Source organism: Teleopsis dalmanni, chromosome 2 (assembly GCF_002237135.1).
Source record: "Teleopsis dalmanni isolate 2A chromosome 2, ASM223713v2, whole genome shotgun sequence".
Classification (NCBI taxonomy): Eukaryota; Metazoa; Arthropoda; class Insecta; order Diptera; family Diopsidae; genus Teleopsis; species Teleopsis dalmanni.
The window spans coordinates 170,482,245-170,499,746 of NC_051847.1; the positions used below are offsets into that span (position 1 = coordinate 170,482,245).

The window sequence follows — 17,502 nt, forward strand, 5'->3', positions numbered from 1 at the left end:
CTTTAAAAATATATATAAAGAGAATTTCTATTTAAAATTAAACCAGAAATATTTGGTACTTTTCCCGGCTTTTGCATTAAAATACAGCCATACAGTCGTACAGCCATACAGACATACATTCATATCTTGTTTATTTGTTTACTCCAATAAAATTTATTTGGATGAGTAAGGGAGCTCGCCACCATTTTAAATTCAGAACACATTCACCAAATATTGATTCTGAAAATTTGTTTAAAATATATACAAACAATGCCAGAGACACATTTGAATTGATAAAACTACACAAAACCAACAGTATAGTATAGAAGCTGTCACATCAGCATCAACTTTAACAACAAAACCCCTCAGTATACGCTCCTCCGCTCCACAGCTCCAATGTTCGGGCGCTCCACCGTTGTAGCAACGGATTTGCGAAATTTTGAATAGTAACAAAATGGCAGCAAACCCGAACCTGACAGCCATGCATGCCAAGAAGTTTCGCAAGTCACGCTAAGGACGAAAAGTATTTGACGTTAAATTGAAAGAATTTCCAAAAAACAGACATTTTTTTATTTCAATCCATTTTAAAGAAACGCGCATTGAAAATGAGCACAACGTCTGAATGAATGAATGGATGAATGAAGCCGTTGCTGCATTTGTATGCATGGCAAGTTGCAGTGAAACTGCACTTTCAGCGCACGCAACGTACGTGACGTGACTTCTTTTTGTGCTCAGCATTTCTACGCAAACAAATGCAGTTTCAGCTGCACTGCCAGCGAAAATGGCTCAGTATTTCACTAATTCCTTAATTTAGGATCGAAAAATTGTTCATTTAAACGGTAATCCTTGTGCAAGTTATGCAGAATAGTTTATTTAATTTCATTATAATCTGGTAAATGGTTCAGAAAAATTTAAATAAAAATAAAGAATTTTTTACAAAATACCAAAAAAAATTATTTGATATTACAGAGACATTGAACCCTAACGTTTTACTGCAAACCTTTTTATAACTAACAATTAACTACAATAATTAATTTACAAAGACTACATTTTCTTAACTCTCATTTGAAGATTTTTAAGAATGACTGTGAGGTTAAATAAGTTAACAATAATTAATTTTCTAAGGCCACACTTCTCTTACTCTCATTCTATAATTTTTAAGAATGAGTGTTAGGTTAAATAATTTAACAATAATTAATTTACAGAAGTTTCACTCCCTAAACTCTTATTCAGCGATTTTTAAGGATGAGTGTTAGATTAAATATGTAATTTAACAATAATTAATTTACTGTGGTTTCACTCCTTAAGCCTTTATTCGTTGATTTTTCAGTGACTTATAAAAAAATAAATAATTAATTTATTCAGCCTACACTTCTTTCACCCTAATACGACAATTTTTTCGAGTGAGTTTCTATATGAAATATAGTTAATCTAATATAGTTAATATCTAATTTGATATTTTTGTAAATGAGAGTTTCATATAATAATAAGACAATAATTAATTTATTGAGGCCACATATATATTATTGTAAAAAAAATATCATCTAAGATGCGCCATCATACCATTTCCTAATTAAATTGGTCATTATACTGGGGTCAACATCTATATTCGTTCATATTTTAACATTTTACTGTAATACAATAAAATTGCACTAAAATCGACTATCTATACTATTTCAAAATTTACAATACAATATAGGTAAACCAAATACCTGCATAATACCATATATCAATTAATAAGTTTTAACGTCCATAAGGGTTAAAGCTGTAAACATGGAACAAAAAAGGCATTCTAGGAAAATAGTCAATACTTTTAGTAGCAAATAAATTTTTAACGTAGTTGAATAACACTTTAATGTTGTAATTAAAATGCGTTTCATGGCTCAAAGGCACTCAATACTTGAAAACAATAATCCACCTACTTTCAACAGGTTCATCATGATGATATGCATCGCAAAAGTTTGTGGGGTTTACTGCTCCTCTGAATTGCATGTATTGACTTACTAACAATAGATATTCACATTATAGTAAATCTAGAAAGAACAAACAGAAACAATGGCTCTGTTTTTTTGTAAAGTTAGTACATAACAAACATAGGCACATAGTATTCGCAGCTTACATTCCATATTTTCAAATTATTTATTAAAAGTTGTGCTTACACATAGGTATAATGGATATAATCCCTTCTTTTACCTTTTTTTTTGTAGAAATTACATTACATAGTTAATTAAATTCTGTTGTTTTTGGACTAATAAAGCCTCAGATTTATTCACTAGTTACTAGTTTCTCGTAACTGACCTACGACAAATACATTTTGAGACCGACAGACGAAATTCAAATAATTGGTTTGTCATGTTGGGCACATGTAGATTTATACCATATATGATGGTCTATTATTTACTACAATTACAATTTCAAAATATATTTCTTATATTTCATTGCTTTCATAACAAATAAGATTAAAGTGAAACAACCTCATTTTGAGAGCTTTCATAAATGTTCGTTTAACATATGTAGCGCAAATAACCTGACAAAGTGTTAAGAAAGATACAAATTATCCGACAACATTTAAGATAGAAATAAAACCGATTATATATATGTGTAGTATAAAGCAAAATCCACTAGTCCACTAGTCCATAATCCACTAGTTTCGCAAATTGTCACGTATGAAAATAAAGTCTGGACTTTACAAATGATTAAGTCAAAATTGCAAAATTGCAACAAATTTTTAAACGCGAAAACTATGAAGAAAATTGTTTCGATGATGATGAAGACTATTAACGAAATATTAAGAATCAAGATATAAGAGCCGCGAATATTGATGAAATTAGGACTTTTTTAAATAGCATATGTTTTTAAGCACTTAATTTAAAATAAACGTAAACCATTATATCATACTGTACTATATATAAAACTAGTTTAAATCTCATGAAGTGTAATCAACTGAAGTCATCAATAAATTTTTTACAAATCCAAAAACTTGAAAGATATTAGCATTTAGTTAAAAATACTCGTATCTTATTAAAATCAAATTATGAAACTCAAAAACGTTCAAAAAAACAAAGAGCATAAAAAAATCAATCAAATTCCATAATCTGCATTTTTTTCACATATTAAATGAAACTTTTCAATACTTTAGAAAAAATTGATTGGTAATTAGTATTCAACTTTATTCTGTTTTTTAGCGAAACGTTATCTTTTTTTCATTCTCAGTTTGAGATTCAGTAATTAAAATTGATAATATAAAATTTCCTCATAATCAGCATTTTGCCACCCAAGTTCTTCAACTTTATATTGAAAATGATTAATTACTTCGAAGTAATGCGTTTACGAGAGTAATGCAAATGAAGTGTAATGAGAATATTACCACTCAATTTATGGAATTTTTTTAATATTATTTTAAATAGACACATAAAATAAAACCTTATTATATTAAGTTTACACATAATTACATATTATGTGTAAAAAAGATGTGTAAAATTGTTAGTAAATAAATTTCTATAAACTAATTTACTAATAGCATTTAAGTCATATTAACTTATTTGAAAATGTAATTAACTAAAAATTTGTTTCGGTACAGCCTATTACCGATATTTTTTGATAATATATCAAATTAAATAATATAAGAAATCATATGTTATTTAGTTTTTCATAATACATACATTTATAATACATAAAAAATTATTTTTAAAAAAAGTTTAGTAATTTTGAAAAGTGAAAAGTGTTACCAATGAGGTTAGGATCGAAAATCATACCTTCGATTACCTTTTCTTTTATGTTATTGTTTACTAAAAAAAGGAAAAATTAACTTTCCTCCACTAAGTTGGGCTTATCTAAGGTGCAAGATATTAGAAGACACTATTGGGGTAAAAACGAACTGCTTGCAAATAAGTTTTTATGGCTTCTGAAAATCTAAGAAAAATGAAAGTCAATAATATGGAAATAGAATGGGAGAACAATGTTAAATACTTAGGTCTAAGTTTTGACAGAAGATAGACTTGGGCAGACAAGAAGATGGTTTCTCGTAAAGTTAAGAAAATAAAAGTTCTAGAAAACACAAGAAATGTTAAGTAATAAAAATAAAATTTTTTTAAAAGGAAATAATTAGACCTACTATATTTTATGGATGTGTCACTTATGGCAATGCTGCTGCATCTCTAACGGATGCGTAAGTTGATGCTGATTTTGCTATTGCATATAGTTTCTTTAAATTTTCGGATAGAGTTTATAGTCATCTCTATTAGAGATTTAATTTATTGAGCTGATGTCCTCTCTTCATTTAGCCAACAACCAAGGTATTTAAACTTATTTACTCGTTCAATAGCTTCAATTCGAATTTTGATGACAGCATCATTGTATGGTAATTTTTCACTGATGATCATGTATTGGTTTTCTTTTTATTAACTTTTTCAAGATGAATTTAAAGATTATCTATACTATCAACTATGAGTGTTGTATCGTATGCGCACCCAATGTTGTTTATAAATGTACAATTTATCTTAATGCCTTTGTCCAGATGTTTTATGGAATCATTGAAGATTGCTTCTGAATAAATGTTGAAAAAAAGTGAAGAGAGGATGTATATTTGCCAAAAACCTTTGTTGATGATTAAGTTTTTGACTATTATATCTTCCAACTTCATCTCAGCCGTTTGGTTCCAGTACGAATTTATTGTCAGTCTTATATATTTATTGTCCATATTTTTTAAGATGTGTATGAGCTTAACGTTAATGCAATATATATTTTGTCAGGAAGACGGATTACACTTTAAAATATAATTCTATAAAATTATCTTAATAACTTATTATCAGAATTTATCGGAGGTCTTATTACAGTGAATCATGTTAATGATCACAGACAGTATTGAGTAAAGCTGCTCTAAACATTAACTCGCGTTCGATCACGCAAAGAAGAGGAAGAAGATTACTAAATATATACTTTCAAAGAAAAAGAAGAAGATTATTAAAAATGTACTTTCAACATAAAATTTATCTACATATATAACGAAGACAATTGACTGAAAGGCATTTTTTATCCTTTTTATAATTAAATACTAAATCAATAAGTCGTTTATTTAACACATAAAATTATAAAAATTTTTTTAAAAATAAAAAATTACACCTATCAATTTGTGTCAAATGTTTTAAATGTTTTATTTAAAAAAACATTTCATATAATCTTATATCTTAAATAAAAGACCTAAGCCCAGTAATAATTAAAAACTTTTTAAAAATTGGTCGTGATAATTTATTAAAATTTATTAAAAAGTAATTAATCAGTATTAAAAAAATTTTAAATTCTAATTAGAAAGAATTACGACTATTAATAAACTGAAAAAATTTTGCGTGACACAGATATGAAAATAAATCTCACAATATAATAAAAAGTTATAATAAAAAACTATAACCACGAAATCATGAATCAAAGCTCATACCGCTTATAAGGTATACCACCTAAACATAATATTTTTTTTAATATATCTAAACATATCAGTTTTAAAAGGTTTACTATTGATAATCCGTCCCATCAAACATTATTCCAATCTGTATGAATAAATCAAAGTAAGACCACATTGATACATAAAAGTCACATTTTTTAATCGCAAAAATTACCCACATTAATTTATTTTATTTTTAAATACCTAATATTTAATAAGTTAATGGTTATTTATTTTGTATTACTTTAAATCATTCTCTTAAATAAATATTTTTAACTAATATTTTCGATTTAAATATTTAAAATTAGTTCGCTCAAAATTCCTTTTTTAATTGAAACTTTTTCCATTAAAAATTTTTATTGACACTGACAGGCTGTCAGGTCCATTTAAGCTCACAAAGGTGTTTGGAGTGATGTCTATTTTTGGCTTTTAACACTTAATAAAAATAACGAAAATTTCTATTTTTAAACAGAAATAAATTCTTTTTATTAATTAAAAATAATAAAAGAAATACTTTCAAAGCAATTTGAAACGAATTCATAAAACTAACAGAATGAAAATTAAAAAAATGCGCTGAATGTATGTAACATTATTTAAATTTACTATAAAATACAACAAAAGTTTTCGAAATTGTTCCAGCTTTTATTTTAATTTTCAAATCCATTGAAATTGAATATTTCTCAAAAACAAAAAAAAATATCAATCAAATGGAATTTACATTTTATATTCACTTCAGATGCGATATTTCAACAATACCAACGCCTCTTCAGCGGAATTTCTTGTTGTTCAAATTTGTTATTTGCTTAATTATATCGGATTAATTTTTAGGATATCGCGTTTATTCATTTTGTCACTGCTGGAAGTCTCAGTAGGGAGCCGCTGTCTTTATTGGCATCGTCTACTGTGCGCCTTGTGGCTTGAATTGACTCGAAGCTCAACGCACGCTGACGGCTTTTCGCCAAGCCAACCACAAGTATTCCTCAACACTGGCGACGACAACTAAATTAAGATTTCGCATTGCTGATTATGTATTTTAATGTCATTTGCAATATTAAACGATATTCGCTAGCCTTCATTATGCTGAGCTAACAACAAAAGTGCGCAACAGTATTTCGACGAAGACGTTCGAACCTTTCTACAGGACGAAACAAAATTGCGGTTTGGCTTAAATATAACAGGCGACTACATGGACATTTTCTGGAAAATTCATTCCAAAAAAAAAACAAAAACAAATGATGAAAAAGTGCAAATTTCTTTGCAATACTAATGAGTACCCAAATCAAATCGATTCTGTTGACTAACAGAAAATTAAACAAAAAGGCGAAAACATTGACTTCAGTCGCACTACAAAATTAGTACAATTGGTACATGCCGTGCATTTTAAATTCAAACTTTTTCATTCGCTGCACGGATACTAAACTGGAGCACAGCAAGGACACAAAGCAAATACAATTTTGTATGCAATAAGTATTCCAGCGCTGTTGTTTAATAAATTATGAGACCAAATGAAAAACAGTGCAAATTTTTTTTAACTTTTCATTAAATAGTAATTATAAAATAAAGTTTACTTTTTTGGTTGCGTGAATAATGAACTTTACTGAAATTGTTTTTTTTTTTTGTTGTTTTTTGTCAAATATTCGCTTAACAAACTAATTAATATGCAATATGCAATATTTGGCAAAGAGTTTTTAATAATTAAACAAGTTTTTGTGATAGTGTTAACCCTGGTCATCGATGAAAGCTATCGATATTACAAATTCCACTGAATTTTTTCCCCTTACAATTAGAATTTTTGCAACGATTGTAATTATATTTTTTTACACACAATCCTATAGTCATACGCGGCATATAACATTATTCTAACACCCAACGCACTTTTAAGGACACGCTCTAGCTACAGCAGTTGATGACTCTTAATGCAGTTCAATTGTATGAAATAGCCAAATCGTATGCAATACTTAAATAATATGTTTGCTCAACTTTATTTCTGATATTAATGATCCAGGAGTCGAGTAGAAATTGGCTCGACACCGTTCCGGAAATTAAAAATTCAATTCAATTTCAACTCGCTTTCGTTCGCGAAAAAAACAAACCGATAAAGCCCTGTAAGTTCTGGAGCATGACCGACTAAGCACACAAGCTGTCTGTCAGGATATAGTGGTGGCACTAAACATCAACCACATGACAGCTTGGAATCATTTAAAAAGAGTAGGCTTTGTAAAGACAGACTGTTTTGTATACGTCATAAATGAACTCAAAGAAATTGTGTTGACCAAATTACTAAAAGTACAATAAACCAGGTTATGTTGAGTATTGATTGATTTTAGGAGCAAATTATCTACTACAAGTGGTTAATTCGTTTTTCTATTACTTATAACTCGACCATTTTAATGAAACAATCAAGAAAAATACGCTAGAATTGACCAATAGACAAGGAATTGTGTTCCTCCATAAGAATGCCGCGACAGAAACAGAAAATCTTTGATGACTCGAAACAAAAGATAGAAACTTTGTTAAGAAGATTTAATACATCCTCCGTATAGTGCAGGATTAAATCCTTTTAATTAAATATAAGGACAGAAATATTTTTGATGACTCGAAACAAATTGATGGGACTTGGTTGAGAAGCTTTGATACATCTTCCGTATAGTCCAAATATTACACTGACTGACTATTTTCTCTTTCGATCTGTGCAAAAATCTCTAATGTTAAAAAAAACTTGGCGAAGCCGCTAAAAATCTCTTGGATAAGTGTTTCGTCCTTACACCACAAAAGTTCTACATCAATGGAATCATGAAGCTATTTTAAAAATGGCGGAAGATCATAAATAATTATGGCGAATATATATATTATTAAAATTAATTGGCAATGAAGAAAATCTTTGTTCAAAAAGATATGCCAAATAACTTCAAACACATTTTTATCAACCAATCTTTATTACATATTATTGTGATAAATATTAAATTATTAAGTAAATTAAATATATATTTGACTTAATTCCGTAAAAGTAAACGAAATATTCAAATGCAATATTCAAAGAAAAAGGTTTCAAATAAACAAAGATGCTCTGCTCTATTATTGGAAAAAAACTTTTTAATTGATTTTTAGGGGACATTAAATAGATTTGAATTAAAAGTAGGAAGTGAAAGAAATGTTTAAGCACTTAACTACTTACTGTACACTAAGTAATCTAAAGTTAATGGCAAAATATTCAACGCATTTACCTGAAACGATTCTTGGGTTAAAATTCTTGTTGCGGCAGCTTAAAATGTTGAGCTACAATTTAGTTACTTTTTTTTTACTGAACTGTTTATAGAAAAACTTTGCTAAAAGTAAAACTTTATTTAAAAAAAATGCTCAACAAAAAAATAATGACAATACGAAACAAGTACATGTAGCAGTGACAAAATATACATATATGTAATAGAAAGTCTGAAGGACTAATGTAGGTAAAACTTATTCTGACTTTAAATATTTCACAATATTTTAGTTTTCACAAAGAAACTCAAAGTTCAACAAAACATGCATGAAACATTTTTTCATTTGCGATTACTTTTTACTTAAAATCGCGCTTACGCTGATGCGTACAAAACGGCAAAAATGTAACTCATACGCCCCGGAACACTCGAGCAGCGAAGCAGTTCTGGGATAATTAAACTCGAATGCATAAACTTTAAGCAAAAATTTTTGTAGAATGCGGCAACTTTCTGCAAACTTTTGATTTTAATTGATTTTCTTATGCTGATAACAGCTAAGAGTGATAATTAAAAGTTTTTCATATGTGCTGTGAGTCAGTCTCTCTTCTTTCTTCTTTCTTCTTTCCTCGTTTTGTAGATATAATGTCTTAATTGGTTTTCGGTTTTAATTAAATGGATTTTAGAACTTTGACTTAGCATTCATTATAAAGTTTGTTAAAGAAGTTGTATTATGAATCCTAGACATTTAATGATCCTAATAAGTAACACAAATAACATAAGACATGTGCATTGTAATATTATTAAATTGTAATTATTGTTTTTCTTACTTTATTATTATATATTGAATTTTATAGTATTTAATTTGTAAGTAATGCATAGAAATTTAGTTATTCGAAATTATTAAACAAAAGACACTGTACTAACTCTGTTGATTCAATCTTGTATAAATGTTAATGATATGATTTACATAAAGAGGTTTTTCGAAGAGTAGTGAACTACAACAACAAAAATTTATTTAACATTATTTTAATTAATTGAATTTTTGGCTGACCATACAGCTATTTCGAGTAAATTTCGAAATTAGAACTTTTCGGACGATCTATGATCATTTAATTATTAAATTAAATGATTTCTTAATTATTGCATTAAATGAAACGATAAGCTACACGCGGTATACAGCGACATTGATATAGTAAAGCGCATTAAGTAGCTTCGTTGACTTGTTCATGTCATAGGAATGGAAGAAAGTCCTCCATCTGGCACTATCGAGATTAAAACTTTGCAGGTGGAATACGCGGTAGAGGATGTCCGTGTATTTTTAGTGAACTACTGATCGAGTTGGCTGGCGGAGTCTACTGGACACGGTCAATAATAACTTACGTCTGTAATAGCTGATTAATTTAGTAAGTCATAACTAGAGAATTTGAAGTTACTACTGAGGCTGCGCTTAAACTAGCACGAAGAGACTTGATATCTTTTTTATTGATTTCAAGTTCAATCGTAAGCGTATTGCGATATTTATTAAAATAATTAAATTTAATCGTAATAGTTTGCTGCTGTTTAACATAAAATTAATAAATACAAAATACAAGAGCAAAATTTTAATATATTTGAAACCAAACAAATGATAAATTTTAACTAACACATAAGGTTGCATTCCATTTTCATGTATCTTTTTCCAATTTATGAGAAAATCATATGTGTACATATCTGTCTATAAAAGGTAGAATCTTTCACGAGGATTTTTCACATTATGAACTTCTGAAACTTTTTACTTTCAAAATATGTATAAATAGTATTATTTGATATACAATCTTCATAAACAAAATTATAGATTTCAGGGTTTTACACCTACCCTTTATTTTTTTAAAATTCTATCCACTTTCTTTACTATCAAATCATTAATAATATCTATAACTTTTGCAACGGTGCATCAAATAATATTCATAGGTTTTTAAACATATGCAAACTATTTTTTAATTAACACTTTAACGGTGTTCAAATTATTATAACCGTAATCGATATGTATTACCATTTTTAAATCAATATATACACATATCAAGAGGCAGATTACTGAACTTTTAAAACATGCACAAGTCCTGGCATAACAAAAAGGATCTCCCATGTTCTGTTATTATTTCTGATTGAGAATTTTTTCACTAAAAACAATTGTTGTAACGGTTATTAGTTACCATAACCATTTCACATTACCTCACTTGCTACTCCACAATCGAGATGACTGGCTTATCATCATCATCGCCATTTTCATTACTATTATCATTGCCATCATCATGGTTAGCGCCAACACCAACGTCAACACCATTATGAAACAGCATTTGCCTTTGTCACTAAGGCAAAGGTAACAAAAGGGTAGCAGCTAAAGATGGAAAACAAAGAAAATATTTGCACGCGAATCTAATAACGAAAACAAATTTGTATTCCAATGGATTTGACTACGCAGGTTGCTTAGCTGCCTTAGTTGGAAGAAACTCCATGAGTATTTCAAAAATTCCTGTTGTGTTCAGTTTAACTTGGCGTTAAGGTAAATTGGTTTTGACGCCATTTTAACCTTTATTTGATTGTTTGGGTTCGAAAAGGATTTTTTTTTGGTTATTGTTTGTATTCTGTTTTTCTTCCTTTTCAGTTTGCTTATCTTTGGCTTTGCGCTTTTGCGAAATTTTTACTTTTTTGTTTGATGTTTGCACGTTGAAACCTTGTCGCAATCAAGCTTAGCTAAATGCTAATAAATGTCAAACGCAGTACAACAATAACAAAAATGAAAACGACAATAACAACAGAACCATTGTTTACTTTATGACCAGGATTATAGAGTGGGCACATAAAACCTTGTGCGCTGCGAACATCCTGGTAGCGAATACCACCATTAGACTGTAATTACACGGTGTACTTGACAAGCGAGGCAGCAGAGAAAGACAAAACAGGAAACGCATTTTAACCCTTTTATGGTACCATCATTTCTTAATTGTGTGATAAAAAAGAAAATTGCACGGCTGAAAAATTATGTCAAGACCTCGCTTTGTTGAAAGGATTGACAAATGTCAAAAAGGTTTGACTTGGTGTAATCATTTTTTATTGACGCAAAAGGTGTTTTATGCGAGCTAAACGAGAGTGAATTATTGTTTTGTGCGTATAATACTTATAGGAAATATTTAATTCAGTTCCATTTTGCCTGAGAGATTTTTTATTATAATTTTTGGAGCAATAAATTTTTTATTGCTTTAGGAACTAACTTAAATAACTTTAAATAATTAAAGTTTATTTTATAAAATGGTAGTGATGTAGAAAAAATATTTAACTTTTTACTGAAAAGCTATCAAAACAATAGGTAGAAAAGTATAATTTTAACAGAGCTTAGAACGTTCCACACTTACAACATTAATAATAATTACTGATGGCTCAAGAAAGTCTTATATGTTAACTGAGATTAAGAAAAAATTTTTAAATACATATTAAAAGAAATACAAAACAGAACAAAATATAAGAAAACATGTGAATTGACAAAACTTCTAGTTCGAACATGCAAGTCAAGTACGGCTTTAGATCAGTTGGCTAATGAACGCTGACTCTTAGCTTCAAATTTGGCAGGGCACAAATTCAACTCTTGATACTTGCAGTCTCAAAATATTATCTAAGAATAATTAAATTTTGGAAATAATTCCACAATCACTGATGATGAGTATTTGTCAATACTCGAATTAGCTGTATGGTCTACTAAAAATTCAATTAATTAATTTAATTATTAATTTTCAATTAATAATTTACTATTGCTCGATAAAAAAATCCTCCTCACTGAAAATAATAGTTTATAATAAGAATTTAGTTTCTAGAATTTAGTTTTGTAAAATAAAAAGGATCTCAATAAAACTACTCTGATGTATATCGAAAATAATGGAATGTGTATGAAATTATTCATCAAATTCGCTCATATAAACTATTGGCACTTTGTAACTAGCTCTTTAGAGATCAGTTTAGGATATAATCTCAAGAGGATTTACTGTATAAATAAATTGTAAAATAATACAATAATGTAATACATAATACATAAAAATATTTTATACATCTTTCACAATTATGTGTCTTTATACTTTATATATATTGATCAATATATATTACACATACAATTTAAGAAGAAGATTATCACACTATTAAAATATGTACGGAACAAACACAGGTCGTGAGCTAACAAAGAGGGTCCTCCATGTTCTGTAATTATTTCTCATTGAAAATTTTTTTACTAAAATAATTGTTGTAACGGTTATTAGTTACCATAACCATTTCGCATTACCTTACTTGCTACTCCACAATCAAAATGATTGGCTGTAAAAATAATTTCTGTAAAATGTTTGATGTTTTATGACAATCTTTTAAAATTAAAAATATCTTCATTCTTTATGTATTTAGACTCTGCAAATGTCTTAATGTCTAAAGAAAATAAAAAAAACTTAAAGAAAATGGAGAGGTTTTTCTAATAGCAATGAACTGCAACTACAAAATTTATGAAAATCTTTGATGTCCACGCATCACACGGAAGAAATAAATCTACACAAAGCATATCAATAACGAAAAACTGCAATCAGGACAACAGAATGACATGCGATAAAGTTTAGGTCAAATAAATCGTAATAGAGCTAAACTATATGTAACAATTTAAATCATTTAATGAAATATTAAAACATAAGCCCTTCAAATATATTTTGTCAAAACTTTAGTGAATGAATATACCATGTTCTTTGTTTCAATGCTTCTTATTTAAAAGTAACTAAATTATTTAATAACACCTTTCAAAGCGGTTTAGATAAGATTAAATTTTTATAAAACTGGAAAAAAATTTTATCTATTCCCAATGAAAATGTATAATCGTCTTGACCTTAATTATAAAGACCACTAGGAATTACTCGAATTTGTTTTAAGGTACAATTTCTTACTTAATCATGAAACCAGCAGGAACGGATTTAACCATAAAATCACAGATATATTACATACTTTACACAATTATTCTTTAACACTGACTAGAAACCAACAAATTTAAGACTACAGATACACATGTACTTCCATGTTCGCCTTATATCTTCAACTCTTACTGAGCTAATGGCAAACAAACATGAACATAAAATTTTACCCAACAAACATGCGAAATACTCAGCATCTTAAAGTGAACTTGGCTATTTTCTTATGCACTTCTTCCACTATATTTTTGTGCTCTGCAAAGAAGACATATGTACAAGGGCACAGCATCTTCTTCATGCTGTGTGTTAAAAGAAGTTCGCCTTTTTTCATTCTTCCATTTGAAAACATGCCGCTTACTTTCTGAAAGAAACTCTTGTGTTAAATATTTTTATTGGTTCATTCATTATCCTTAAAGTGCTTAGCAACGACAATGTGACAGCTAGAAGCAAAAATTATACCACAACCAGCCACATCCTCTGAACTTGGATCATACATGACCATTTTATCTTAGCTCATCGCTCATCGTTCATCGTTCATAGTTTATGTGTTATATGAGTATCTGCAGTTGGAGCAGATACAATTGTCGCTATTGTAGTTAACATATTAAAGTGGCACTAAGCTCAATTTTTGCAACGTTCCTATTTGTATGTACATGTACCCAACAGTCACATATCACAGACTCGCAGCATTAGCCGCTTTCACACAGTGTCTGATATTTATACGACATAGAAGACCATGCTTTGTTCTTTGGCCTTAAGTATTTGCTCTGCACATTATTCATTCAATAAGCTATAATACATCACATTACAAAAATTATACTTAAGTGGATTCAACTTTTTTCATTTCTCTGTTAAAACAATAACTTAGTTAAACCAATTGAATGCACAATGTGTATATAGAAATAAATACATATAAATATATATATATATATACAGATAATAAATTTTTAAACTCGAGCACATACGTATATTATTCATTTAATTTTTAAGAGTATTTAAAAAATTTATTGCACCGAACCAAGTAATTTAAAAAAAAATAGAGTGACACCTTTGAACTTATTACAATTGTACATTTAAAACAACCTGAAGATATATTTATAAGTTTAAATGTATAGATACCGAACTAATAAAATTAATAAAATAATTATGACTAATTCAATAAGTTGTATTTTATATAACTCTTAGTATCATTACAATCCAAAAACAACAAATGACCAATAAGAAAAATATTAGATAAATTTTTGCGGTTATAGTAAAATCGAACCTGACCGTAGCTTTCACATTGTTTTAGGTTCTTTTCTTCAAGCTTAAACTATTGTAATTTAAATTAAAATGTACATTAGAAATTTTATCTCCTGTTGTCTTTAGAATGTAGACTACCTACTCGCTCTCACAATTTTCCTCTGGGTATTCGGCACACAGTTGAACCTACCACTGCTCCTTTAAGCTCTTTCTCATATACCTCTCCAATTCCGTTTTCTCTATTTTCACAAGATGTATCATTCCTCTTCCTCAATTTTGTTATTTAATTGTGGATAATGCAGCCCGCAGTAAAAAGTACACTCCAAAAAAGTCTTAAGCCTTATTAAAATATCTGTCACCACTTATAATTAATGTGATGTTTGTTTTTACTACTAGCTTATTTATATTTTAAAATTAATGAATAATTTCAATAATTAAATAATAATCTTCTAATGTTTCACTCCATCATTACTGAAATGTTGTTTCAGGCGGAAGCTTTTTACAGTGCGATAGTTAGGATCTTTCACTACTCATTCCCAAGAGGCGGTTTTTGTAGGTGTAAGTCTCAGATTATGACTCTCGACGCTTTCAAACTTCTGCAAAACCAAACTACTTGAAGCTACTTATCTTGTACGTTACCTGTATTATAATAATAATAATAATTGCAACAGTAGCCGAGAAAAAGTAGAAGGAAAAAAAGGAAGAAAAAGAAAATAATATGAAAATTGTGTGAAAAACAACAATTTTCCATTAAAAATTTTTTATGAAGTAGTTACAACTTTAATCTCTATTGTAAGTATAATATTTCAGGAATACGAATTAGAAAAACTATTAAGGTAGCAATAAAGCCCAGTATCCAGAAAAAGTTATCAAAATAAGCGAATTTTGAATAACGCCAATAATATGTATTCTGATAACAAAATTGGTACATTCCTTTATAAAAAAAACCACACCTTGCAAAAACCACGATGTTACAAATTCCATCACAAGCAGATTCGTAGACAAGTTCCCAAAGCGATGCAATGAATGCTGAAGATTGATCATCAGCATCAGAAAACTTTGATGACAGACCGCTAAAATTATTGAACAAATGTCGGGCATCTAGTCTACAGGTACACAAACTTATTAAATACAACTACAAAAACTTAATTCGAAAATCTTACTGTATGAAATGGATTTTCTCTAAAGTAAACATTAAGAAAAAGCAACAAGAATCACTTGAACTAAATTATTAATACGAAATTATACTGACAAGATTATCACAAGACTAACCAATTTAGGCATGAAAACAATCGATTTTGTAGTGAAGGAAAATATAACATAAAACTAAAATTTTTTATTAAACGAATTCGTGATAAGTAGTTCAAAACTATTAAACTCTACTAAATTTTTCAAGGGCCATAAGAACATGTAAAGGAACTTCTTTATTTGTTCAAAACTATCAAAATTGTTAATGGAAGTATTTTATTTCTAATAAAGTGGAAATCCGAGTTTGAACTGGAACTGTCGATTCAATGGCAGAAAAATATTTATTACAAAAATGAAAAAAGTAAAATCCAACAGATATTTTTTTTTTATTTATATCTTGTCACATTGCAACATTTCCTTAAAGGAATAAAACAACCAACAAATAAACTTGCTTCCGCCATTCTCAGTTTCAATTTAAATGATATTTTTAAATGTAAAATATTCAGATCTGGGTTTGTAAAATGCCATAAGTTGTTGTGATAGAATGTTAATGTTTATATGTTTCATATTGCTTACATTTAGAAAGAATATTTAACAAATGTATATACGCATATGTATATACATAAATTCTACAAATAAATTCATATTTGTACTTACCATAAACAAATGAAAGCAGCAGATAAAACAGTAAAATCTGTAAATAATATAATACTATTATAAATGATAATTAGTGAAATTATTTATATATATATACTAACTACGCATTTTGTATTATGAATAATATTATAATTAGTGATTTCTCTCTCTCTCTCTCTCTCTCTCTCTCCTTCTCTCTCCCTCTCTCCCTCTCTCTCTCTCTCTCTCTTTCTCTCTCTACACTCTTACAAATAGAATACTATTTGTAAGAGTGTAAACATATCTGAGCTATGTCTACTAGGGTGCCATTAATTTTCGAAAGTCGGAAAATTGCCCGCGGCACCCCCCAGATCGGTTCATTTTACTAAAAAAATAATCTGTGTGAAATTTTAGTTCAATTGGATAAGTGGAAATGGTGCCCCAAGAGCCTCAAAGACTGGAAAATAACGATTTTTTCCATAAAATTCATCTTTGATTGCTTATATCTCCGACATATTTAATTTTACATAAAAGTTATAGATCTATTTAAAATAAACAATTCATTCATACAAAGTTTTTCAGTATATCTAATAGTTATTGAATAAAAGCAAATACAAGCTGAAATCCCCCTATTAAATTTAGGTAAGTTCAATGAATGAATTGTCTACTAAATTTGCTACAAAATAAGTCCAATACTTGTATAGTTATATACTATATTTTCCCTTTAAGAAAAATTAGGCTATCCAAATTTTTTCATGAATATCTACTTTAGATCACCATATTTTTCAAGTTTGCTTTAAGAGAAATATCTACTTTATTCATATTTTACTAGTTCATTTTAAAAAAAATTAGGTTATCCAAAATTTTTCAAAACTAA

The 17,502-nt window shown here is 28.6% G+C and overlaps 1 protein-coding gene across 1 annotated transcript in view; it reads right to left on the reverse strand.

The window, feature by feature from the left end:
* The window catches only part of LOC119683748, a 180,590-nt gene that overhangs the window by 130,285 nt on the left and 32,803 nt on the right, over positions 1-17,502 (reverse strand). Inside the window, exon 2 of the mRNA XM_038097580.1 lies at positions 16,668-16,704. The gene's annotated coding sequence lies outside the window, so the exon portion shown is untranslated. The remainder of the gene's footprint in view (positions 1-16,667; positions 16,705-17,502) is intronic.